This window comes from Humulus lupulus, chromosome 1, assembly GCF_963169125.1.
Source record: "Humulus lupulus chromosome 1, drHumLupu1.1, whole genome shotgun sequence".
Taxonomy (NCBI): Eukaryota; Viridiplantae; Streptophyta; class Magnoliopsida; order Rosales; family Cannabaceae; genus Humulus; species Humulus lupulus.
In genome coordinates this window covers 210,654,607-210,682,040 of record NC_084793.1, presented here as the reverse complement: position 1 = coordinate 210,682,040, position 27,434 = coordinate 210,654,607, and the positions used below count along the sequence as shown (strand labels likewise).

General features: G+C 41.6%; 1 long non-coding RNA gene across 1 annotated transcript; it reads right to left on the bottom strand.

Moving 5' to 3' along the window:
• Nucleotides 1–12,891: 12,891 nt before the first annotated feature.
• Nucleotides 12,892–15,424, bottom strand: LOC133803066 (uncharacterized). The gene is made up of 4 exons (XR_009877801.1): nt 15,247–15,424; nt 15,053–15,171; nt 14,783–14,890; nt 12,892–13,173 (listed from the first exon to the last, which is right to left on the bottom strand). It is a non-coding gene; the product is annotated as an uncharacterized LOC133803066 (long non-coding RNA).
• Between the last annotated feature and the right edge of the window lie 12,010 nt (nt 15,425–27,434).

Here is a 27,434-nt window from a genome sequence, read left to right as displayed (position 1 = left end):
ATCCAAAGCCGCCCCTAACAAGGGCAAAGAAAAAGTTGGAGAGCCTGTGCGCGCTGACGCCCCTGCACCTCCTAAAGGCGTGAATCACCAGGCCGACTGCCCCCCCCCCCCCCCCGCGCACAGAAGGTCTCTGGCGCTCCTAAGCCCAGACGTCCTTCAGCCCCAAGGGGGCACTCTGTGCCTAAAGGGCACGGTGCTAAGGCACCCAGGCCTAGGGGAAGGAACAACCGCCCCAGTGATTCCGTCAATCAGGACGGTCGGGCTGCGAACTCACACTCCGAAGATAGCTGGTCCACGGTGGACCTAAGAAGAAGGTTGGAGGCCAAGTATGAAAAGGCCAAAGGAGAAAAGGCCCGGCCTCGCGGAGATGACCTCCGAAATCATATTAATGACAAGCTCCGGGGACGTGACCTCCCGGAAAGTGATACGAAGAGGCTCGAGGAACAGATTGCTGCCTTGACCAAGCTGGTCCGGAAGCAAAGTGGGGCCCTGTCAGACTCTGAGGAGGAAGACCCGGAACCATGTATTAGGAGGATCGCGGAAACGTCCCTCCCGGATAACTTCAAAATGCCTCACATAGAATTATATGATGGGAGGACAGACCCGCGTACCCACCTAGCTAAATACAATAAAATGATGCAAGTGGCGCGTGTCAGTGAGGACGCCAAATGCATGTGCTTCTCACTCACCCTTACCAAGTCCGCGGAGGACTGGTGGAAAAGATTAGCTCCCGGATCAATCCACAGTTGGAAGGAGCTACAGTCCGCGTTTAGGAGGCAGTTTATTGCTGCCCGCGACCACGACATGGAGGTTGGTTCCTTAACCAACATCAAGCAGCAACCCACTGAGAACCTCAAAGCTTTCATACAGAGAATGATGGAAGCTGCCGCAAAAACCAAGGTCAGCGATGACATGAAGCTGATCGCCCTTCAATCAGGCCTTACTGTCGGCTCCCTGCTATGGGGGGAAATGCAAAGGAGACAGGCAGAAACACTGTCCGAATTCATGTCAAAAGCTCAGGGAATCATCAACCTTGAGGATGCCTACCAGCAGGCCTTTGGAGTTCCCCCGGCTCCAACCCCTTCCGTGACTGCGCCGAGCTTTGCTTCGCAAGCTCCCGCACCAGCCCTCACGCTTCCAGGAGCCCGATTCACTCCAAGTGTGTATGGGCCTTCCGCGTCTGCTCAGACGCCGAGTCAAACCCATTTCTCTGGGTACGGAGCAGTACAAACCGGATGTAGTATCGCTCCTGGCATGCCGCAGCCGCAAGCGGAAGCCCCAGAACGAAATTTGAGCCAATCGCGGAGCAAACGAAGCGGAAGAAACTCCAACCGGGGAGACCATTCAAAGAAACCCCGAAAGGACTATGAGCCCAAGTTCACGGAATATACCAGTTTGATAGACTCGCGAGAGAATGTCTATCGGGCGACCTGTAATATGGTCAACTACAGGAAGCCCCCGAAAGTGTCTCACGGAGGAAGGCGTCCGCGAGACTCCAATAAGAGGTGTGAGTTTCACGGAGACGTGGGGCACACCACGAATGAGTGCCTTCAGCTGAAGGATGAGATCGAGTCCCTGGCAAGAGCGGGACACCTCGGTCAGTGGGTGAGGATACCCATTATCTATCCCGGACAGGGGGTAGTTCACGGAGCTGCATATTCCCCGGGACAGAGGGGGGCCGCTAGCGCTCCTGGAGCCGGTCACCCCCAAGCTCTCGGGTCTCAGTTCCCAGCACTTCCTGCTCCACCCGCTCCGGCGCCCATTGCCTTGTTGGCACCAGGACCAGGCAACCCATATCCGCCCGGCCTTGCTCCGCCACCCGTTGACGGACACGTCGCCACCATTTCCGGAGGACCACACCTTGCCGGAAGTACCCGCAACTCCCAGAATAGGTACTTGAAGGAGTTAGAGCACGCCGAGGAGATGTGCGCTTTGGTCCAATCACCTGCTCAACGTTCCCGAATGATGGATCTTCCCATCACCTTCACGGAGGACGATGCTCGACATTTGCACTTCCCCCACAACGATCCCCTCGTAGTGGAAGCCCAGATTGCCAATAAGAAGGTCTCACGGATCTTGGTCGATAACGGAAGCTCCGTGAACATCCTCTTCAAAGCGGCCTTCCACGCGATCGGATTGACCGAGACAGACCTGGCCCCATGCCCCATCCAGCTTCAAGGTTTCAATGGGGACGCACTCATGCCATTAGGGAAAATTCAACTGCCAGTCACCCTCAGAGGAGAAAGCGACGCTTGTGCCTTCAAGCATAGCACATTCGTGGTGGTCGACTGCCCCACGGCGTACAATGCCATCTTAGGCCGACCGGTTCTGATCGATTGTGGGGCCATAACCTCGATACGCCACTTATGTTTGAAGTTTCCATGCGACGATGGGCGTATTGGCACCCTCCGAGGAGACCAAAGAAGTGCACGGAGCTGTTATAACGTCTCCGTCCGATCCGTCTACACAGTCCAAGAGACGTTTGCTGCCATTCCTTTGGCGGAAGAATTGCCAGAAACTGGGGGTGCTCAGGAGGCATACTTTGACGAAGTCGACCCAAGAGTGGGAATCGAGAAAGCAATAGAGCCGATGGAGGAAGTCGAAGAGGTGATCCTCAACCCAGGAGAACCCACCAAGATCATTCAGGTGGGGAAAAACCTGCCGTCGGCCGTTCGAGATAAGATCGTAGCCACTGTGAAGGATAATTAGGATATCCTGGCATGGTGCCACGCTGATATGACGGGGATTAATCCCAATGTTGCGTGCCACGCACTCAACATAGACCCATCTGCAACTCCAATTCGCCAAAAGAGGAGGCCGCTGGACCCAGTGAGAGCCGAAGCCGTCAAAGCTGAAGTGGACAAATTGATGTCCATAGGCTTTCTCCAGGAGTCGCACTATCCCGTGTGGTTGGCCAACCCAGTTCTGGTCCCGAAACCCGATGGGTCCTGGAGAATTTGCATTGATTTCACGGACCTGAACAAGGCCTGCCCGAAAGATTGTTTCCCTCTCCCGCGAATCAATCAGATGGTAGACGCTACTTCCGGGTATGAACTCTTATCCTTCATGGATGCGTACTCCGGATACAACCAGATCAAGATGCATGTCGCGGACCAGGAACACACCAGCTTCCTCACGGACAAGGGTGTCTACTGTTACGTGGTCATGCCTTTCGGTTTGAAGAATGCTGGGGCGACATACCAGCGTCTGGTAAACAGAATGTTCAAGGACCAACTGGGGAGGAACATGGAGGTGTACGTGGACGACATGTTGGTAAAGTCCAAGACCTCCGGGGACCACAGTGACGACCTTGAGGAAGCTTTCGCCGTGTTCCGAAAGTACGGGATGAAACTAAATCCAAAGAAATGTACTTTCGGGGTCTCGTCTGGGAAGTTCCTCGGTTTCATTGTCAGCTCCCGCGGAGTGGAAGCCAACCCTGAGAAGATAAAGGCGTTCATAGATATGCCTTCCCCCCGGAAACATAAGGACGTCCAGAGCGTTACCGGAAGGATAGCTGCTCTTAGCCGCTTCGTATCCAAGGCCACTGACAAGTGTATCCCCTTCTTCAATGTGTTGCGAGGAAACAAGAAGTTCGAGTGGACCCCCGAATGCGAAGCAGCCTTCCAACACCTCAAGGAACATTTAACCCAAGCTCCCATTCTGTCCAAACCTGTCGAAGGAGAGGCGTTGTTCTTATACTTAGCTGTGACTGAGCACGCAGTGAGTGCCGCTCTCGTCCGGGAAGATGGCCGTATCCAGCTCCCTGTGTATTACGTAAGCAAGAGGTTATTGGACGCCGAATCCAGATATTCGATGATCGAGAAACTCTCCCTCTGCTTGCTGATTGCTTCACGGAAGCTGAGGCCATATTTCCAGGCGCACACCATCAAAGTACTCACCAACCACCCTCTCCGACAAGTCCTGCAGAAGCCCGAGTCTTCTGGCAGATTGCTTAAGTGGGCCATGGAACTGTGCCAGTTCGACGTCCACTACCAACCACGTGTTTTTCTATAAAAGGTCAAGCTCTCGCGGACTTTATTGTGGAATGCTCGGGAATGAATGACCTCCCGGAAGATCCTGTCCCGGAACTTCCCACCTGGAAGGTCTATGTAGACGGAGCCTCAAATGAAAAAGGAACTGGAGCGGGGGTCATCCTAATATCTCCCCAAGGGCATCAGCTCCAGAGCGCCATCCGTTTCGCGTTCCCAGCATCCAACAACGAGGCAGAACACGAAGCCATGTTAGCTGGGTTACGACTGGCCAGAGAAGTCGGAGCCCAAAAAATCGAAGTATACAGCGACTCCCTACTTGTGGTAAACCAAATATCCGGGGAATACCAGACGAAAGGCGAAAGGATGGCTGCCTACGTGTCTCTCTCCCGCGACCTATTGCAGCATTTCAAAGGCTACCAAATCCGCCAGGTCCCCCGGGACCAGAACTCACTCGCGGACACGCTGGCCAAGCTTGCAACAGACCCGGAGATTGAACAGTATGGCTTAGTCCCCATCGGGCACTTAGAAGCCCCCAGTACTGAGACACGAAGGATAAGCGCCATCATCGACCATTCCCACTCCTGGATAGGACCCATCCTCAGATTTCTCACCACCGGAGAGCTCCCCACTGATAAAGCTGACGCAAGGAAGCTCCAATATCAAGCTCCCCGATACGTGGTTATGGATGGAAAGCTTTACCGCAGGGGGTTGTCCATACCCTTCCTTAGGTGTGTTTCCGGAACCGAAGTCAGCACCATCATCCATGAGATTCACGCAGGCTTCTGTGGCGATCATACCTCCGGGCTGAGCCTCTCCAAAAAGATCCTTCGACAAGGATACTTCTGGCCCACCATGAAGAAGGATTGTGTGGATTATGTCAGGAAGTGTGAGCAGTGCCAGAGGTACGCCAAGATTCCGCGAGCGCCGCCTACGGAAATTACCCTAATGACCAGCCCCTGGCCGTTCGCCGTTTGGGGCATTGACCTAGTAGGTTCCCTCCCCACTGGAAAGGGTGGAGTGAAGTACGCCATAGTCGCGGTAGACTACTTCACCAAATGGGCTGAAGCTGAACCTATGAACACGGTCACATCTAAAAAAGCACTGGATTTTGTCATCAGGAATATAGTGTGTCGTTTTGGGCTTCCACGGAAAATTGTGTCCGACAACGGAAAGCAGTTTGACAGTGAACACTTCACGAACTTCTGTGCTTCGCATGGAATTATCAAAAGCTTTTCCGCAGTCGCCAGACCCCAGGCTAATGGGCAAGTGGAAGCTGTAAACAAAATATTAAAGACCACGTTGAAGAAAAAACTCCAAGCCTGCAAGGCTCACTGGCCGGAAGAACTTCCGCGAGTACTTTGGGCCTATCGCACAACAGAGAGAACTTCGACGGGGCACACGCCTTATTCCATGACCTTCGGTTGCGAGGCCGTCATCCCAGTAGAAGCTATGATCCTCTCTCACAGGCAAGACACCTACGATCCTACCCGGAACCATGCCCTCCTCCAGGAGTCCTTGGACATGATCGAGGAGCTCCGGGAGCGGTCGCAGGTCCAACTAAAAATGTACCAAGGCAAGATAGCCCGACACTTTAACATGAGAGTCCAGAGCCGTACATTCGAAGTTGGGGATCTTGTCCTACGGAGAGTATTTCCTGCTACGCAGGACCCGGGAGTAGAAGTCCTCGGACCCAACTGGGAAGGCCCCTACGAAGTCCAAGAAAAAGTGGGCCATGGGACGTATCACTTAAAGAGACTCGACGGATCTAAAGTCCCGCGCGCCTGGAACGCGGAGCACCTCCGCCGTTACTACCAGTAGGCCCCGGACCATCCAGTCGGAAATCCTTGGTGAAAATAACAAAAGTGAAAAATGTGGAAATAATCCTCCCTGTTGTAAAACTCACGCCTAGCAGGCTAATTTAATGAAACACGGAGAGATTCACTCCGCTTTTACTGCACTTTTTATCCCTGTGTTCAAAGCTGCGTTTTAACAAGTGACCACGTGGTCCGGAGACGTCCGGACCCCACGCTCACTTGGGGGGTATACATGGCTAAGGCATAACCATACGCCCCTTGAACAAAACGTACACAGAACACCACTTATGTGCTAGCATTGTGTTTGAAATTTTTAAATTGTTTGAAATGTTTAAATTGTTGAGCTTAGGTTTATTTGTTGCCATGAACATGCTTGCATTACGTGTCATATGTGCATTATGTGCTTATGTGAAAATTGCCATGGAAATGCCTGCCATTATGTATCATGAGAATTATCTCCTGTGTAGCCCAGCGATGGACGGGACTGGGGGTTGAGGCACGTTCATAGAGCTACGCCAAAACACCCCCAACTCCCTGACAAGTCCTTTGCAGAATTCTCCGCGATCAATGTAGATCTTTGCTTCGCAAACTCCAGCTCCGGATCCCGCAAGGCGAAAGATGGCAAGATCCGCGAGCGCTGTAGAGCTTTGCTTCGCAAGCTCCAGCTCCGGATCCCGCAAGGCGAAAGATGGCAAGATCCGCGAGCGCTGTAGAGCTTTGCTTCGCAAGCTCCAGCTCCGGGTCCAGCGAGGCGAAAGATGGCAAGATCCGCGACCGTTGTAAGCCTTGCTTCGCAGGCTCCAACTCCGGATCTCACAAAATAATGCATGGCAAGCTCCATGGCCATTGCAAGTTTCAGCTCCAGAAGCAGACATGCTTGATCCCCCCACTCACAGCCGGCTTTGCTTCGCAAAGCCCCTGCTCCAGGATCACACCTGGTGGGCGTGGCGATTTCCCCGACAGCAATAAGCCTTGCCTCGCAGGGCTCCATGCCAGGTCCCTGAAGTCAGCCACAATGAGGTTCGCAACAACAGTTAGTTTTGCTTCGCAAAGATCTAACCTTAAGTCTAGCGACGCTCACCAAAAGAACTCCCGTTCCAAACAATGGAACGACTCACCTTAGCAATCCCAGCGAACAGTATAACTACAAGTCCCGGGATTGGCTATTTGCCTCAGGAAAGCTAAAATACGGTGAAAGGAGCCTGGCCGTTGGAACCAGGAAACCTTCGTAACCTAGAAACTACATGGGAAAAGACATCATCCGTTAAAGCTTCAAGTGGGAAGTGCATAGGTTTTGGCCGTTGGAACCAAAACCCCATACGCCCCTACAACAGTTTCTACCGTATAAATGTCTACCCTAAGCGCAAGGATAAATAAAGAACTCGGCAGAAAAGAAAGGAGAATGCTATGATTATGGTAAAAATGTCCGTAATGAAAAACTCAAAATGAAAAATAATTAAAAATAAAACCCCTTCAAGCATTGGGGGTAACTACAGCTTCCACGACCGCAGCTTCGGGGGCATCGGTTTCAACGGAGGCTGGCGGAGTCGGCTCATTGGAAGGAGGAACTTGGTCATGAGAAGGTTCAGAGGTCCCCGCCTCTCCGGGATCTCCCGCCTCAGGAGCTTCAGCACGTTCGTCAATGTTGTAGGTTTGGACGTACGCCTCTGGGCCCTGATCCCACACGAGTAGCTTCTCCCTCATGGCTTCGGCATCATCTCCCAGATAGCCTAATACCTCCGGGTTCACTTTCCAGAGTTGATGCATGAGGACCACATGCGATATATTAATCGTCCTGTTCAGTATCACCTCAGCATCCTCCTTCTCCTTCAAGCGCTCCGCCTCGGAGGTTGCCAGCTGTGCTTCCGCGACAGTTAGTTGGGCCCTCAATTTTTCCATTTCGGCCTTGGAGGCATTCCGCTCCCCCTTAAGAGAATCAATCTCCTTGCGCTGCTCCCTATTTTGGTTCAGCACGGATTGCTTCTCGGTCACATGCCCCCTGGCAGTGAATTGCAAAGCCCCGATCTCTTTATCCTTCTCGGCGAGCCCCAACTGCAGCATAGACACGAGATCCCTGCTCCTCTTATGGAGTTGCTCCTCCTCGTGCAGCTTACTCTGAAGAGTGGAATATTCCTCTTGCCGCTTAAGGAGGAGATCATTTTTTGATTGCAAGCGGGCTTCCAGGGTATCCTTCTCCACCTTGGCTTGGGACAGCTCTTCCCGGAGCTTGGAGTTTTCGGCCTTCATCCCATCCGACCGCTGTCTAAACTCATTCTCTGCCTTGGCCCGGTACTCTTGATATTTGGCAAGATATTTCTTCTCCGCCTCTTCTTCAGCCGTGCGCTGGGCCTGATCAATCTTCTCCGAAGCCCCCAAGGCCTGTTGGGTCAGTTTCTGTTTCTCCGCCTCCAAGGCCTGGCGAGCCAGTTGGCTCTCCTCCAGCTGAACCAGAGCTGCACCAACCTCCCGGAACGAGCGTTCCGCGATCATAGAGGCCTGCAAGGAAAGACAACAGAATGAGCTAAAGCCGGACCAAAAGACAGGTGATCCCAAAAAATAACAACTGACGGCTTACCCCGGACAGTTGCTGCTTCACAGCGTGTGTCAGCAACAGCGGATCCTTGCTGCTACTGATGGCCCATTTCTCAGAATTGAGCTCGCATAAGCTCAGGGCCATGTCCTCCATCATCTCAGCTCCGAACGGCGCCAATGCACGTCCGAGCCTAGGCACCAGCCTCTTCTCCAAGGCTGGACCATCCAGAACCGCTCCGGCCGGGTGAAGAGACCTCACCCCCTCGGCCAGCTCAGCTCTCTTCACGGCAGACAAATTATCTGCCCTTCCCTGAGTAACGGCCTTCTCCGCCTCTAACCGCCTCTTCAAAAAACTATCGGCCCATCTTACACCCTCCAGGAGAGCAGCGGGAAAACTGGTTGGCTTCCGCGGAAAGTGGAACTTCAGGCCAGGCAGGGGAAGATTGGTTGTCTGAGAAGACGGAGACCCCGGAAGGGTGGACCCCCTTTGGGCTGGAGGAGGAGGCAGCCGGGGTATTAAGGCCCCGGTCTGTTGCTTTTACTGCTGCGGCAGCAGAAGTAATTGCCCTTGTTGCTGCTGCTGGTTTGGATGTTGTTTTTGCTGCTGCTGCGGCGTCGGTGATTGTCTCTCTTGTTCCTGTTGCTGCTGTTGTTGTAGTTGTGGTTGCTGTCGTTGCTGTTGTTGTTGCCTTCGACCGGGAGAAGAGTGTCTAAGGCGTTTGTTCTTAGCGCCCTCAGCATCTTCTCCAGGACGCTTGCTCACCCCAGTTGTCCTCACGGGGAACACAAGCCCTTCTCTGTCGCTGCTGCTACTCGAGACCATCATAGTCTCGGAAGGCCCGTCAGCAGGGGACTTCTCTACCCTCGGAGACGCCTGCACCTCGCCACTTGTCTTCTTGGGGGAGGCAGCCTTACCTCCCCTACCAGCCTTGGTCTTCCGTCCTTTCCCCGTGGACGGGTCTTGGCTGGTGGCAGCCTTCTTAATAAGCAAAGTAACCCTCCCCAACATCTTTGCTTCGGGATACTCTGCAAGAAACGTACAAAGCAAGGTTAACGAACCAACAAGCAATGAGAAAGAAGATAAGCGGAAGACAAGACAATCAACAACATAAAAGCACAAGCAAGCCCGCCAGCAGGGAACAAGAAACAAGAAAAAGAAAAGTGTGAAATGGACGACCATGCACGAGAAACGTGGATGGCCTTCCCCGAGCAAAACAAAACATCGCTTCCTGCTCCAGGAAGCTCCCGTACTCCTTGAAGTCCGGGAATGACATGCTGAGAGAAGAAGGGTCAACCATGATGACACCTTCTGGCAGACTACCATCACTCAGACACCAGAGGAGCTCATCTACCCTATCGCAATACCTGTCGAAAGGTATCCTACGCGGATCTAGCCTAAGGAAACGGGGATCAAACCCCATCTGAGAGGTCCGGGAAACCTCAGACAGGCTGGGGGTGTGGATCAATCGAAAACTAGTCTTACCTCTCCCGGAGGTACTAGCCCCCGGAGCCCCTTCGTTAGGGTAAGCCGCGGCGTGGCGAGCCTCGATCTCCTCTTCCTCCGGCTGGGGGTCGGGGAACCTCTCCGCCCAACTAGGAGATAGAGTATTTTCGTCCCGAGCTGCTTGGGTGATCACCTTAGACAGCTCCAGGGCAATCTGCTCCCGGATATCAGCTGACACCTGAGTTTGCCCCCTGCCACTCACTGGCTCGATGTTTTGGAAGGAGGCAAGTAGCCCATTCTCCCTCAACGATTCGGAGGTCACAAGTCCCTCCACTTTCAACTCTTCCTCAGAAAGCCCTTCGTAGAACTTGGACCTCCTTATCATCTCCGCGCAGCGAGGTGTCCGCGGAACGACTTCTGCGAAAATCAAATACAAGCGTTAGAGATCCTCCCAAAAAGCAAATCAAGTGCAAAGAAACAAAGTAGAAAAGGAGAGGAAGGAGCGCTTACCAGGGATTTTGAAGTCCAAAGATAGGGCTGGCACCCTCTTCAGCGGGAAGCCAGTCGTCAGGAACCAGTATTCCCGGAGGTCTGGAACCCTCGCGGTATGACAAGTGGGGCACATCACGTCCGAGTGCATTTCTAGCCTGTAAAACCCCACCTTGTCTGAATGACCCCTCATAGGCTGAGACTTCAACCCGTAAAAGTACAGCACCTCCTCCGGGGTAGGAGCTTCCAGTCTCCGGGACTTGCAAAAGATGAACCACCCTGCTAAGAGCTTGTAGCTGGGAGGAATTAACTGGAAGGGGGCAATCCCCGCCTTCACACAGAAATTGGCGAAGTAACTCCTTAGGGGCAAGTGCGCCCCGCACACTATGTGTGCCCAGCTCCAGGCACCAAAGCCCTCGTGACTCTGGCTAGCTGACTCGCCCAGCACCGACAGACGGTGCCACATCAGACCTGGGATGTTCTTCAGGCCTGCCTCAGAGGAATACAGCTCCAGCATGCCATAATTCCTTAAAAGGTTCGGTTTTTGGTCCATCTCCCAGATGGAACTATTGGAGGTTGGTGGGCTAGCCGCGACCGCTTTCGCCTTTCCTTTCCCCTTTCCACCAGCGACAGGAGAGCCCTTCTCTTGGGCAGAATCAGCCTCCCCCGCAGCAAGGAGTTGTTCCTTCGAGATGTTCGTCACTGGACAAAAGAAAAGAAAGAAGAAAACACTCTAAGCAGTCAGCACCCTTGTCATACCCTAGTGGTATCAAAGGCGTCGGGGAGACCCTCCCCGAAAACTGCTTGGAGAGGCTCCCACCGAGCTTACCGAGGGATTGGCACCATGCCACCCGAAGGACAGCAAGGAACCAGAATCAGACCCCGAGCCTAAGCCCACCAAAAGAAGTGTTTTTCCAGAGAAAGACACCCTAAAGGCGTTCATGCTTATGCCCTAAAACAGCAAAACAAGGGACGACTTTCCAAACGCAAATCGCCAAAACATGCAGAAAAGGCTACTTATTGACTCACAATCAATCACATGCCTACCAAAGCCCTATTCACACATGCACATAAGCAATAATGGCAGAAACCTCTACTCTAACAACTACCAACAACCTAAGGTTTGGGAGGAAAGAGCAAAGTAGAAATACTTACTGATATTCGGGTAGTTGGAGGTTGAAGGAGTAACTGGATCACTGCACAGCACGATCGCGAGAAGTAAAAGCTGCAAAGACGAACGGCGATTCAAACCAGGAACTTCGGGGAATAAACCCACTGCCAAATCAAAAAGAAAAGTTTCCAGATACTTACCAAAAGAAATGGCAAGTTCGGGGGAACGTAAGCTGGGAAGCCCGAGAGTTCGAAGGTTTGGAAATCTGAAAATCCTAAAGATGGAGAATCTGAAAGCGTAAAGAGGAAGAAAGGTCCTTTCCCTCGTTTTTATAGCAGGGAAGAGGCCGTTTCGAATTCCTCAAGTGGACGGTCCCGATCTTCCCATTCCGTGTGCATCAGATCCAACGGCTGGAGAGGAAGCGACGATCCTATTTATGACTCCTCGGATGGGAATAAAGTATTTATTTCCCATCATTACACCACCTCGGGCCCGGAGTACCATTAAAAACCGTCAAATCATTAGTCAGATGACTGACGCACGCATACTCAACCAGTCGCCTCACGCACACGTCTTGGTCGCAGAACCATTCCCAGAATGACACGTGGTCCTTGCCGCATTTGAGTACTTGATCTCAAACAGAAGAAATTCCCTTTCTTTTTCATACTAACACTCAGGCGGGAAAAAGGAACCCTTCCGGGAACACAGAAGGTGCCCCCTCGCCTAATCTAAGAAACCGATTGTACAAGCTCCCGGATCCCTCAAAGCTCCGTGACCTTGGGGGGTAAATGTTATCCAGATTTCCGGATAGCGTTTAGATTGATGGCCTCGGGGAAGCAGAATTATCGATGTCTTTCACGGTAGGTGACCAGAGCTCGCGGATGAACAGAAAGGCTTCACCTCTCCCGCTTGGTGTCCGGATTACTCTTCCAAGCAAACACAATACGAAAACTCGTCAACTCTCCCGGACTCCCGAAGGGGTATCCTTCGGGGAAGCTCCTTCCAGGAGAAGCTCTTCGAGTGGTCTTCGCGGAAGCAGTTCCGTGCCTCGCACGGAACAAAGCCAAACGGTCGAGTCCTGGAGGAGGCATATTTGGAATGATATCCGCCTGACACAGGATCCCGCCTAACACGCCCGTCAGGTCAAAGCCGCACACATCCCAGCACGCCTAAGGGTACCTTTTCACCTACTGTTCCGCTGACAACTTGGAAAAGACGGCTGACTTTGTGTGTTCCCCATACTTTCACGTAAATATACCCACATAGAGTCTTGTAGCCATGCTACTACAGTAATTGTATCCCTATTTATGGCTGGTGTAATTAAGACTCATGTACGTAGAGAAAAACCCTAATCCAAAACCCTAGCTATAAAGACCCCTTCATTTTACAAGAAGAGGGACGAACAAATCATATAGCAAAAACTCTACTAAAATCTCTCTAGCTTCATCTTCTTCAAGAGAACCCGAGAGAAACACTGTGAGTGTGTGAAGTTCTTGTGCACCAGCCATCTTACTGTAACCTTTTCCAAGTATAATAACATCGACTCGTGGACTAGGGCTTGTTAACGCCTGAACCACGTAAAAACACTGTTTGTTTAGTTACATTTCAGCATTTCTACAGTTCTTATCTTTTTATTATTCTGTTAGTTATTCGTTTCCGAAAAACTCGGTAAACATAAATAAAAACATTCTTACAAGCAAGAAAGAAAATAATAGCCAACAACTTGAAGAAGAATTTCTTGTAGCCTTGGTTCTCTTATATAATTGTCTTGGTTCTCAGTAGAGTTTTAGCCTACAATACAAAATAAAACACCATTAGCACATTAGCAAATATACAATAAACAACGAGAAATTAATATACATATATACACACATATAAAGACATGCACTGTGTAGGTAATATGCATCAGATTCTAAGTCCATAGTACTTAGCAAGAAAAGAAAAGATAATATAGTTATAAATAAGAGCACCGAGAACATAATAAGGATTTCTTAGTTTCATAATACTTTGGGCATGAAGGAATGTACACCGAAAGCATGTAAAATAAAAATGCAGACACCATATATTAATACTAATTTTATCTATCTAATACTTTATATCAAAACAAAATCAATAAATTAAAATTTTTAGACTAAAACAAGACAAAGAAAATACAAAGTATCAAGGAAATACACTAAGTGCATTTTATCAGACACTTTGTGTGCAATTTAAAATTCAAATTGAAACACATAGTTATTTACCAAAATACATCCATAAATGAATGATATATACATAATAATTAAAAAAATAAACAAAATTAGTTCATCTAATACCTAATATAAAATAAGATTATTATTTCCATAGGAAGAATCTTTAAGATCTCTAAATAAAACATTCATGAAGATTTTACAACTTTTAAAGAAAAAATAAAGTACTTTGGGCATGAAGGAATGTGAACAAATTCAGTAAAAGTTTTTTTTCAAAAGAAATGATAAAACAAGAAGACCATTTTCCTATTGACTCCAAACTCCAATTGCAAGTAGACTTTCCCACCCTTGTGAGAGGTTGCCAAAAGAAACAGAGCACTTGGAAAAAAAAAAGCCAGCAACTGAATGACAAACTAATCATAATTCATAAGGAACTAAAAATAGAGGTCCACCAAGACTATTTAACTTATAATTATGCAGGAACGAGAGGTTATGAAGCCTGGCCCAAGTTATTTATCATGAGATAGTTGGCATTAAAGTTACAAGAACTAGGCAGATCACAGAAAATTTGACTGTAAGACTATGCTGGCATCATAGAAACTCAGTAACAAGGCAAATTCAGCATTTTGGTTGATTGATCATAAAAAGTTTATATCCCCGATAGGCTGATATTTTAAAGTTCGACCCAGTCACAAATTCAGTACAGCATGGGTTCAAGAAAACAGAGATACAAATGTTGATAAAATAAAACTACTGATTTCTCATATATAAATACATAAGCTCACTTGTCTGAACTAAAGAGCTTCCAAAAATCAAAACTACAGAGACTTTAAGGTACTTAATTGCGTCATTCAAAACTAGCTCAAGGTGGTTGGGTGTGTGAGTGTGTGGGAAAGGGGAAGGTGTTCTAATCCCATTGTCATCTTATGGATAAGATACTAAATTGCAGCGTAAACAATAACACACATATAAATATATTTATATGGACCAAGATTTAATGGCACATAATGTTACACCGTGATAAACAATGGGAGACCAAACTGATCTAACATGTTTATACATGTGTTTCCATCAAACTATCCCTATATATATATATATGTACATGTCAAAAAGTAAAGACTGATATTATCGCTATCAATTTATTTATCATTAATTGCAAACGAAGCAAGCATAAAATTCCATTACTTGAAAGGAAAGGCATATATAGGAATTACCTTCTGAATGAGATGAGCTGTGCCCTTGCCTACAGGGAGAGGAACAGTCTCATTCAATGTCAAAGAAGTTTCTTTCTGGGTCTCTTCTCCACATCTTCCACATTTCAACTACAACAATGCAAAAACAATACTACCCAGATCAAAATGAAGGTGATGATCAAACCCCAGTAGCTAAGCCAGCAACATAAACCCTAAATTAATATCACAAAAATAGTTAAGATGATATAGATTATGTCAAAGGATAAATCAAGATAATGGACGAAGCTAAACTTGATGGGGTTGCGGACAACGAAGTCGATCCAAAACCACCAACTGATGCCGAAGATGGCCCCAGATATACATGACTGAAAATTTCCCAGAGCTCCACCAAATCCATCTATGGCCATCACCTGAGGAATACAGAGAGAGATGAAGATGAAAGGGTTAGCGAGAGAGAGACGAGAGAAAAGAGGGTACCGAGATACCTCTGCCCCTGCACGATATATCCACCACACGCTATAGTCCCAAGCCCCGACGCCATTGATAGCTAGCAACCCATCTCATCGGAGAGGCATGCGATGATACCATGAGAAATGAGTGTGCGGCTGATTAGGTTGACAGAAAGAAAATGAGTAGGGATTAGAGGATAAAGTGAAAACGTGGGCTTTGGGCCTTTTTAATTTTATAATATTATGTAATAAGTATATAATTTATGTAAGGGTAATGTTATAATATATATTTCTTTTTTTATGTAAATTAGTTTTAGTTTTTAAAAAATAAAACCACTTATAATTATTATCATATTTTAATATTTATTAGAATTATAATTTTTTATTTAAATTAAAATCTTACCTCAATAAGTATTATTAATATAATATATATAATTAATTTTAAAGTACCATATTATAAAAAAAAAATTAATATTCAAAAAATTAATTATTTAAATAATTTATTTTCAACTAACACCTATATTTAGTGTTACAAATTATTAATTAATATTTATTAAATTATAACTGGGTATTTTTAATTAAAAAATTTATCTCACTGATTAGAGGTGAAAAGTGCAACTTTATTGATCTTAAATGTCAAAATAAATTAAGTTTTTGTTATTATTTTCATTTAATTAATATGATATATTTTATGAATGAAAATATTTGATTATAATTTAATTTATTGTTATTTTGTAGAAATTAAAGTTGCATTTTGGCATAAATAAAATGAAAGAAGAAATAAAGAGATGAATCTAAAAATCAATTGAAAAATGGCATTTTTGAAGCCCAAAAATAGGCCAGAATTCGGCCCAGCCAGCCCAGGCCCGTTTCCTTCCCAGCCCGAGCCGAGCCACGCCTGAGCTGCCGAGCCACTGAGCCGCCGAGCCGCTGACGCTTGCCACCTGCCTCTTTTCTCCTTGCGCCACCTGTCCCCAGCAAGCCAGCCTCCTTAATATGCTGAAGCTTCCCTTTCTTTTATCAAACTTCCAGCAGTCACGCCCAGAAGCCCAACAAGCCCAAGGCATCAATTCTCCCCAATGCATCAATTCCCTCCAACGGCCCAAAGCAGTCTCCCAACTTTGACCCATCCAGCCGCATACGTGTCGCACTATTAAAATGACACAATAAAAGTGTTATCATAGACTATACCATAATACATGTCTATAACTATGGAAAAGTGTTATGCAAAGTGCTCCGCCCTACTATAACACCGCTTTCCGTAACACATCAAAAAGTGTTATGGTATATATTTGATAATATTTTTTCGGTCTTATTGAAAGTATTTTTTTTCTTGTAGTGATTACTCTACCTAACGGTCAAAAGATTGATGTTGAAAAATCTAGAATAGTTTATATTAGTCCCTCAATATGCTTACAACAAGTAATATATGTTCTACTTTTTCATTTTAACCTCTTATCCATAAAAAAAATTTCTCAACACAACCACTAACACCTTTGTTTTTTATACTAAGAAATGTCTAATACAGGATCCTATACAGCATATAACGAATGGGATTGCTAAAAAACTCCACAATATCTATGTTCTTCAAAGCTCTTCAGCTATCCCTTGTTCTATTCTTTGTAATAGTTGTACAAATGTTGTCCAATGGCATTCACGCCTTGGCCTCCAATCTTTGTTAATCACAAAAAATATCAATAAAGCTTTACATTTTTCAAATTCTTCTTCTTCTTCTTCAAACTCGTGTACTATTTGTCATCTTGCAAAACAAAACAAAATTGTCTTTCATTTCCAATAATAAATGTTCCCCAAACCCTTTGGATTTCATACATCTTAACATATGGGGTTGTTGGTAACTGGTTTACCATGTGCGCAGCGGAAAGCACGGGGTGTTGGCCTAGAGATTTCAAAAAAAAAATTATTTAAACAAACTTTATATAATTGAATCCATTAACATGCAATACATTAATCATAGAGAAATAAAAGATGAAGATTTACCAGTTGAAGAACTATCAAGAATCCTTGCTATCTTTTTGTATCTCCAACGAACATTTAATCTAAAGCAGTTCTTCAAAATACTTAGACGAAGATCTTCCAAAATGTATCTCTACACCTCAAGACGTGTGTGGGCACGTAGGGTAATGGTAGGGAAAAATTTCTGATTACAATATATTCTCAACCCATGAGATCTTGGAATATTATGTCTGAGACAGTTTTCAGGGATAGAGAAAATAATACGATCCATTTTCTTTTGGTCAAAATTCATATGTTAAAAACTATTTCCATCTGATAGACTTATAAAAGAATTAATTAAATTTTTAAAATTCAAAATTCAAAAAATTCAAAATTAAAACTATAAATCAATTATTAAATAATTAAATAATTAAAAGAAATATCTAAGACCCACTCTTGAACTCTGTTACACGCCAACTACAGTGCATGCATTGTAGTTGGTGTGTAACACATCCATGTTTTCAGGGATGTGTTCCAACCATTTTCTTTTAATTTTTATTTAATAATTATTTATTCAAAAATATCTAAACCTCATAATTAGTTGTCATATTAATTAAAGAATAAATATCATTTCAAATTCAAATCCAATTTGAATTATCAGAAATATCTTTTTCACTTTATTTAAATAAATAAAGCTAATTAATTCAAAATTAATTATCTAAATTATTTAAATGTTATTTTCGAAAATGTCATTTTAATTAAAAAATAATTTTCAAAAATATAATTAATTAATTTATTAATTTTGAAAAATAATATATTAATTAATTAATTTATCTCAATTACATATTTGACCCTGAAGAACAAATTTCTTCCAAATATGTCATTTTCTTTATTTTTCCCAATTTCAACTCTTACCTTGAATAGTGTTGATAAAGACATCTCGGGAACCTATGGACCTATAATTTCAAGCTCCAAATAATTTAGATTATTAATTAAAACTATTTAATATAATAATCTTAATTTATTAATCTCAATAGTATTCCTCTAAAAATATGAAATTGCACTCTTGTAATTATAGACATTTATTTATTGAGTACTTTTAAAACATAAAAGTGTCCATCGATTTAATCACTACATAAAATTTAATCCTATATTAATGGTTCATAATTAAAGTAAGAATTAATTACCATTTAACCTCTTTAATTATATCTTGTTTCTTTAAGTACTATTAACTTAACTAGTGAAGGTTAATTCATAAACTGATTTATGAATTTGAGCTCAATAACCTTTCAGTTTCAAAAGCAAACCCTTAAGAGAACCATTATTCAATTCCTCTCGGAAAGGTATAGATTACATATATGTATATTATGTCCCCAGCCATTTACATCAATGAGTTCCCAAGGCAAAAGTTTTCAGGCTGATCATTCTGACAAACCATATCAAGTGAACCAAAGAACTCATATGACATAAACAGGAGTTCATAATAACTTCGGAATTAAGATCAATTTGTATATGATCATCTTATTGATATGTTTAATTAATACTTATAAAGTAAACGGTATTATTAAGTATTAATAACACATCGGGTCATGTTCATGTATAACCACTTTATACAAAGTACTTCTACTAAGATGTCCTACAACATCAGTAATCTGGATCTAGATTACATGTATTCATAATACTAGTTAACCGTACGTACAGTATTTACTCCATAGATTCCATAACTTTTCTTTACTGCGAACTATTTAAATTTGTTCTCTACAATATTAATCCTCTCGTACCAATACAAGATTATAGTCACAATAACGAATTTAGGAATTTTCTGATATTCATGTAATAATATTCTAAAAAAAAAATTAATAATAAACAAATAATATATGCAAAAATTCATTTTAATTATTTATTTCATAAAAAATTGTTCAAAACATATGCTTTAAAGGCACTAATCCCAACAAGGGCCCTTTCATATTCTAAGTATTGAAGGGTATGAATACTTCTTAACTATTTTTGATGATGCAACTAGATGCACATGGGTTTATATGTTGAAATCTAAAGCTGAAGCTCAAATTGCTATTCCAAAATTTATAGATTTAATAAATAATCAGTTTTCCCAAAGTATCAAATTGGTTTGAGCCGATAATGCAAAGGAACTGAATTTAACATCTTTTTTTGCCACTAAAGGCATCATAAAATACAACTCTTGTGTCGAAAGACCACAACAAAATTCATTATTGGAAAGAAAGCACCAACACATATTAAATGTTGCTTTGGCATTGTGCTTCCAATTAGGTATTTCTCTTTCTTATTGGAGTTATCTTATTCAAACCTCTATGTATTTGATGAATAGAACTCCCTCAAAATTATTCAAGCTCAAAATCTCTTTTCAGTTACTCTATAACAAAGTTCCTAAATATGATCACTTAAGGAATATAGGTTGCCTTTCATATGCCTCCACTTTAGAAAGTAAGAGACATAAGTTTTATCCTCGATCACGACCCTGCATATTAATTTGTTATCCTCATGGAATGAAATCATACACATTACTTGACATTACATCTAACCAAATCTTTCATTCCCGAGATGTTATTTTCTATGAAAATATTTATCCTCTCCGGTCTCTTAATTTACAACCTGATATTGAAAATATTTTCCCTCAATCTCTTTTGCCTAGTTCTTTTTCTAATGAAGGTCCTACATCTACCAATACCGATCCTATTGTGCAACCTCGTCCTCCATGAAATCAAGAATCTACCTCCACGGTCCTTACACAAACATCAAAATTTGGGCGTATAATAAATAAACTAGCCCACTTCCAAGGATATATATGTCAATATAACACCACAGTATCGTCAACTTCTCACTCTCTTATTAATTTTTTAACATAAGACAAAATTTATCCATCTGTTAGGACTGCAATACTTGCTGCCAACACAATTTCTGAACCTCAAAAGTATGCCACTGCGTGCACAAAACAAAAATGGCAGCAAGAAATGCAAGTTGAACTCAACGCTTTAGATGTCAACGACACATGGACTATTGTTTCTCTTCCAAAAGACAAACATACCATGGGATGCAAATGGGTTTATAAAGTCAAATACAACTCCAAAGAAGAAGTTGATCGCTACAAAGCTCGCCTAGTCACCAAAGGATACACTCAACAACAAGGTATAGATTATTCCAAAACTTTTGCTCCTGATGCTAAGTTTACTACTTTAAAGCTTTTTCTAGCTCTAGCTGCCATTCAGAATTGCTCTCTTCATCAAATGGACATAGACAACACCTTCTTACATGGCGATTTGCATGAACAAGTCTATATGACCATCCCAAAAGGATATACTATTAAGGGGTGATTCCTCCAAATCTCGTTTGCAAACTCAACAAGAATTTATATGGACTAAAGCAATCTTCTCGCCAATGGTATGAGTTTCTCAGCTCTACACTCACTACTCTTGGCTTTCAACAATCTCCATTAGACCATTCATTGTTCATTCACAAAAAATCAGGTGTTTTCCTTTTCTTACTTCTATATGTAGATGATATTATAATCACTAGTAACAATGATGATGTTGTCTCTAAATTCAAATTACAATTAAACAATTTTTTTTAAACTCAAAGACTTAGGTCCTCTTCGTTTTTTCCTTGGATTAGAGATAGGTCGTTCTTCAAATGGTATTTCAATATCACAAAGACCTTTTATATTACAAATTCTTCATGATGCAGGCTATCTTAGTGCTAAACCAGCCCCAACACCCATGGAACCAAATCTAAATCTCTCAAAAGATGAAGGAGAGCTACTCCAAGACAAAACCATCTATAGATGTGTGATTGGAAAACTCATCTATCTCACCATCATAAGGCTGGACATAACCTTTGATGTCAATTGCCTAAGTCAGTTTTTATCTACTCCCCGAAGACCTCACATGCAAGCTGCCACTCGAATACTACAATATCTCAAAGGCACTCTAGGTCAAGGCCTATTCTTTCCTTCCAAAACAGACACTAATCTTAATGCATATGCTGAAACAAACTTCAACAATACTGATCTTCAACTGAAAGTGTTTATTGACGCCGACTAGGGGTAGTTGCATAGACACCCGACGTTTCATATCTGGGGTCTGCATCTTTCTTGGTCAGTCTTTGATCTCATGGAAATCAAAAAAGCAGACCATGATCTCTCATTCTTCCATTGAAGCAGAATATTGTGCCATGGCCAATGTAACATGTGAGATAGTTTGGATTCTTTCTTTGCTTAGAGACCTTGGGGTTCCGCGTACATCTCCTACCACTCTTTTCTGCGATAACACAACTGCCATACACATATTTGAGAATTTTGTGTTCCACGAGTGCAGCAAGCATGTTGAAATCGACGGTCACATCGTTAGAGAAAAAATTCAGACCAGAATTATCAAGCTCAACCATGTGCCCACCAAAAACAACTTGGCAGACATTCTTACAAAAGCCTTATTCCATTCTCACATCAAGGAACTTGTATCCAATATGAGTGTAAACAACTTGTACACTCCATCTTGAGGGGGCGTATTCAATAACCTTGTATTAACCATTCAGTTTGCTTAGTTAGACCCTAAGCGATTATGGTTATTTGGTTTTCTCTAAGTCTTGTTTTGGTTTTTACTAACTGTTTATAGCTGGACCTTGTACCTTTTGTACACTACTTTACTCTGCAATATTCTGATTGATATAACAATACAACTTTAGGTTTCTTGTTCTAATAGGTTGCTTTGTTTGAGTTCACGCAGTTGGCTTGGAATGTTGATAAGTGGCTTAATGAGTATAGTATTTAGATTATGATATCATTTTAGGCATTATTTCTCCACTAGTTCGAAGAGACGACCCAATGATTCATTGCCAAATCTACAAATTAGACTGGATGAATAGATTTTTCATCATTCCTTCTTCACAACCCATTAAACTCACTGCCAAACTTTAGTCGACTTATTCATAGAAGATGTAGAATTAAGTGGGTCACTATTACTCAACTACATAAATATGCATTGTGTAGTAATTTTGAGATTAATGCCAAGAACACTATGAGTTACAATAGAATTTTTTTATTTTAAATATATAGAAAAATTGTAATATAATGAATGATATTTTCTACATTCCTATTTTGTAGAGTATTGCTAAAGGATACCAATGGTGTCTAACATCACATGAAGTGAAATACCAATATTAGTGCAATCCAATAGCAGATCTTACACATTTTAAATTAATAAGTAATATAGGATATCACTAACCAATTATACGGTATCATCTCATATGGTGTTGGTCACCTTAATGTGCCAAATATCTATTTTGTATTATAGTTGAAGTTTCTTGAAAGTTGAGAATATACTAATTGTTTGCTTGTTAATAAGTTGAGTTGTAGTGTTTAACAGTATGAGTTAAACACAAAAATAATTGTCTAACCAAGGGGGGGGGAGGAGGGGGGGGGGGGGGGGGGGGGGGGGGTCCTTTGGTTAGATTTGGTTTGTCTTTTCTTCCTCTAGTTGATTATTAGAATACTAATGGTTATCTATCTTGCTTTGTGTTTTTCAGGTAACTTATAAACTTTTCAGGCAAAAACTCTTGCTCTTTTAGTGGGACTGAATTAGGCTCAACTGCTAGGACTTACAGTTAATGAAGTGTCTTCATATTTCCTATCTTTGGTTTTGGCATTGAGAAACAACAATGTTTATCATAATCATTTGGGTGTAATTTTTACTGACATTAAAGCTCTATTGTCTAATCTTCCGGGGCATCTCTTTCTCATGTTAGTCACAATTTTAATATTGCGGCCCATGGATTGGCTAAGCATGCTCTTTGGCTAGACAATGATTTTTTTTCTAGTTGGAAGAGGTTCCCCCTCCAATCTCTCATATTTTTCAATCTTTAATAGTGATGCAGTCTATTCCGACAAAAAAAAAATGTAGTATCCTATCATTCAACTAATTTATTCAATCTTTGAAGGTTAAAAATGCCCACAGTGGCTCCATGATTTTTTAGCAAATACATTTGTTTTTTAATAGAAAAAAGGAGCAAGATAAATCCAATATTTCAATACTTTTTTTGTTGTTACAATATTTCAGTTTGTTGCTAGTTGATTTTGAGTTATTTTATTGTATAGTTTTGGTAGAATTGTGCTATTTGGGGTATTTTTTTGGTTAATTTTTTTTTTATTTTAATTTAGGTTTATTTTATGTTTTTTTTGGATATATGTGTAGTTATATGGAAGTATATTTTGAGTATTTTTTTTGGCACATTTTTACGTGAAGTGGATCTAAGTTTCTTTTAAGTATACTTTTGGGTATAGTTTTAGTTTACATTAAGTATATGTTGAGTTGATTTTTTGTTTTTTTTTTTTAAAAAAAGTTTAATTATACTATACATGCTTTTCTTTTATGTGATTTTTTGGTAGTTCATTTTTTATTTTTTATATTGTAGTAAATGTGTAGTTGTTTTAAGGTATATTTTAAGTTTATTTTTTGTATGCAATGAGTTGATGTCTAGTTAATTTTTAGCTGTCAACATACAATCAGTACACTGTTGAGTTTTATGCCCTTATAAAACCATCACAAACATGTAACACGATTTTATATTGTCAATAAATGAAGTATAAATTATTTATTATTTATTTTGACAACCTTGTTGCTTGCTTGTTTTATTACATGATTATTGGAATGATACAAACATTTATAAAATCCTGAACATAAAAATAGTTACAATTATAGTGACTAGGTCACAGTAGATTATAATTGTAATTATATGTTCAAAAGAATGAGTCCTAAGATTCAGCCAGTGCATTGGATTTTCATTGATCTGGTAATCTACGATATGATCTACTTACACATTTGGGGTGTGATGTCCTATCCAATGCATTGACCATGTAGATAAGATCAGATGTATATGGGTACATTGGACTAGGACCGAAATTGATTATTGATAGGTAAATAAGTATCATTGTTATCAAATCTAATCAATGTCACAACGTTGACCATAGGTCAAGTTGATCTTAATTCTGAGTGATAATATTCTGGTACTTATATTATTTAAATCTTTTGACTTGTTCGTTACCAGCTTACCCTACGGTCTAGCCCGTACTTACATCTTGGAGATTTAGTAGTGTAATTGAGTGGGAGTATTATTCATATATATTAAATCTATAGCTTCTGTAGAGGTGAAAAGATGACTTCCGTAATAGCTTAGTCCAAAACGTTAAATGATTGAGTGCTCATATTTGTGATTAAGTTTACGTAATTATCATTTACAAGGGACATAGTGGGAGTTAAGGATCAAATACACATGAGAGGTAAAACGGTAATTTGTACTCGGGTTGTTAGTAAGTCATCGATAGAGGATTGACTGACTGTAACAGTTATAACAATGGATAACGTATTTATGGTTTGGTAAAATACATTCTATGAACTCAAGAGTCTAATTCTGAGTCTATAGTGGAGTCACGATGAATTAATAAGTTATGAGATAATTTATTGTAATAAATAAACTCATGGATTCTTGTTGTAGCTTGGGTTCTTGGATCCATGTTCCCCATGTCATTTCTTATCAAATTAAGTTTAATAGTCTCAAACAGTTGATTTAATTATCAATTGGAAATATCAAATAGACTAGGTCAATTTAGTGATATTTACATGTAATAAGAATTTGGAAATATAAAAAATAATCTTTGGGTAAATTTATTAATATTGATAAATTGGTGTCAACATAAATAAATAATATTAAATCAAGTTACAATTTATAATTAGTTAATTTGAATAAAGATTTAATTGTTTGAATAATTAATTAATTGGAAGATAAATAAATAAATAAAAATTGAATTTAGGACCAATTGGGATTTAAATTCAAAATAAAGAGATTGGGTCCAAGTCCATTTGTGGGAGCCCAAGGCTTTGATCTTTTGCTTATTATTTTAATTAATTTAAATTTAAATAAGACCCATTAAGTTGCTTATATAAGAAATGTGATGTCTAGGATTTTGATGAGTGAGTCTCAATTGATTCATTGGTTAAGTGAAAACTTAGTCTAATCCTTTCTTGGTCGTTCATTCTCTTAGTCTTCCCTCTCTAATTCTATATCATGTGTTGAGAACTTGCACAGTCTTTGTTAGACTTGATTTAGAGATAGGATTGGAAGACTTTTGCACAATCTAAGTGGTTTATATTCTTGACATTACTTTGTCACCACTAGGAATCAAATGTTAGAGAATCTAAAGGAAGAAGTCATTGTTCCGCTACGTATTTGTAAGTTTCTACATCTTTGTGTTTTTTTTTATAATTTACAAATCTGGTTTTCATATGTATGTCATGCTACTCTATGTTTCTATTATGTTTTTGAAAAAATAATAGGGAGCATCCATCTATATTTAAATTCAAAGATCCTACATACACATGGTAAGAAACCTAACTAACAGTCAAAGACAAACATAAATTATGTAATTCACTTACACACTGTTGTCTGTGCTTTCACCATTCGACACTTGGCACACATTAAGGGGAATTCAGATTTTATGTAAGTTGATTAAGTCTCCCAGAGCATATTCTAGGCTCTACGGGAGATAAGCCCATCCTTCACCATAATTCACCATCGTTGAAGGAGTACATCCTCCTAGAAGTGTCACTTCCCGAGGACCATGTCGCAGGATGGTGCTCCAAGTCTCACTACAAGACCAACTCTTCCCTTATCACCTCCTCCAAGTCTTCGAGAACCTTCATTCGGCCCAGGAGAACGGTCACTGGATGTCAAGCACAATGACCTTGGACCACAGACAGTGTAGCGTCCCAAAACTCCTAATAAGGTTTAGTACTTTGGTTAGCATGCTGGAGAGACATGTGGGATAATTATGTGTGAATTATATGAGTTACGTGATTATATGACTGTTTATGGATGATTATGTGTATTAAATGTGTTTAAAAACTCGCTTTTGTTAAAATGAGCATTTTCATAATTTTGACCTGTTAGGGGTATATTTTTAATTATTATGCTATGTGCTTGTGACCACATTATTATGTGATATATTTGACGTTTTCGACACGAGTGGATCCTTTCGAGCATTTTAGTGGAAAAGTCACAACAAGGATAAATCTTCGGCTCGGATCGAGTCTAGGGGTATTTTGGGAATTTTAAATGATGTGGGATTTATTGGTAATGAAATTAATTGGTGAAATAGTTGTTGTGATGGATTAGTGTTAATTTGGTGATTAGTGGTGTAATTAGGATTTTATTGGCAAATTATGATATTATACTTGGGGTTTGTTAAAGGGCTAAGTAAAGGGAAGGGTAAAAATGTCTTTTGACACTAAAACTAGACAAATAGCTCAGTGTTGGAACTCAGCTCTCTTTCATGTTCTAAACACTCCTTCTATCACTCTTCTTTCATCTTCTCTAGAGATTCATCCAAGCTAAGGAACAAAGCCCTTAATTTTGAGGATTTTAGAGGGGATTGAGCTTTGAAGAAAGGAGTTAACAACTGCCAAGCTATCTTCATCTAAGGGTTTTCGAATTTCTAAGCACAGGTAAGAATTCTAATGTTCTTCATCCTTTTGTTTTTTAGTGTTCTTGAGGGAAATCAAGATTTTGATTTAATTTCGAAAATTTGTGAAGTTAAGTTATTTGAATGAGTAGATTAATGCTAGAAGCATGTGTATGCATTGATTTATGTTGAATTTGAAGAAGAACATGATTAAGTTAGCTGAATTGTGAGAATTGGGAAAAAATGGATATTTGACCTAATTACTTAAATCTTTGGATGGGATTTGAATTTTGAGGTTTATTTATTGTTATTAGATGTGTATTGTGAGGTATAATTGTTTTGGGGTACAAATTCTGAGTTTGAAACATGTTGGATTGGAATTGGACAAGTTTGGAATTATGAAAATCACAGAGAAAAGCTCTCTGACTTACATCAGTCGACCGACATAGGGCACCACCCAGTCGACTAGCCTGTGTCAGGCAGTCGACTGGCCCTTGCTGATAGCCACTTTTTAGGGTTATTTTCAAGTGATTTCGATGGGTAACCTTAGGAGAATAAAAGTTGAGGTTCTTAGTGTAGGATCTCATTTATATAAGTTTATATCTATGCTCCCTATTTCACAAAATAACATACAATAGAAAAACATAAATACATGCATAGAAGTAATTTCATACAGAGATCCGTAAATACAACAATAAAACCATTAGAGTACTTACAAGATACGTAGCGGAACAATGGCTACACCCTTTGAATTCCCTAACCTTTTGTCCTTGTTGAATGCTAGGTA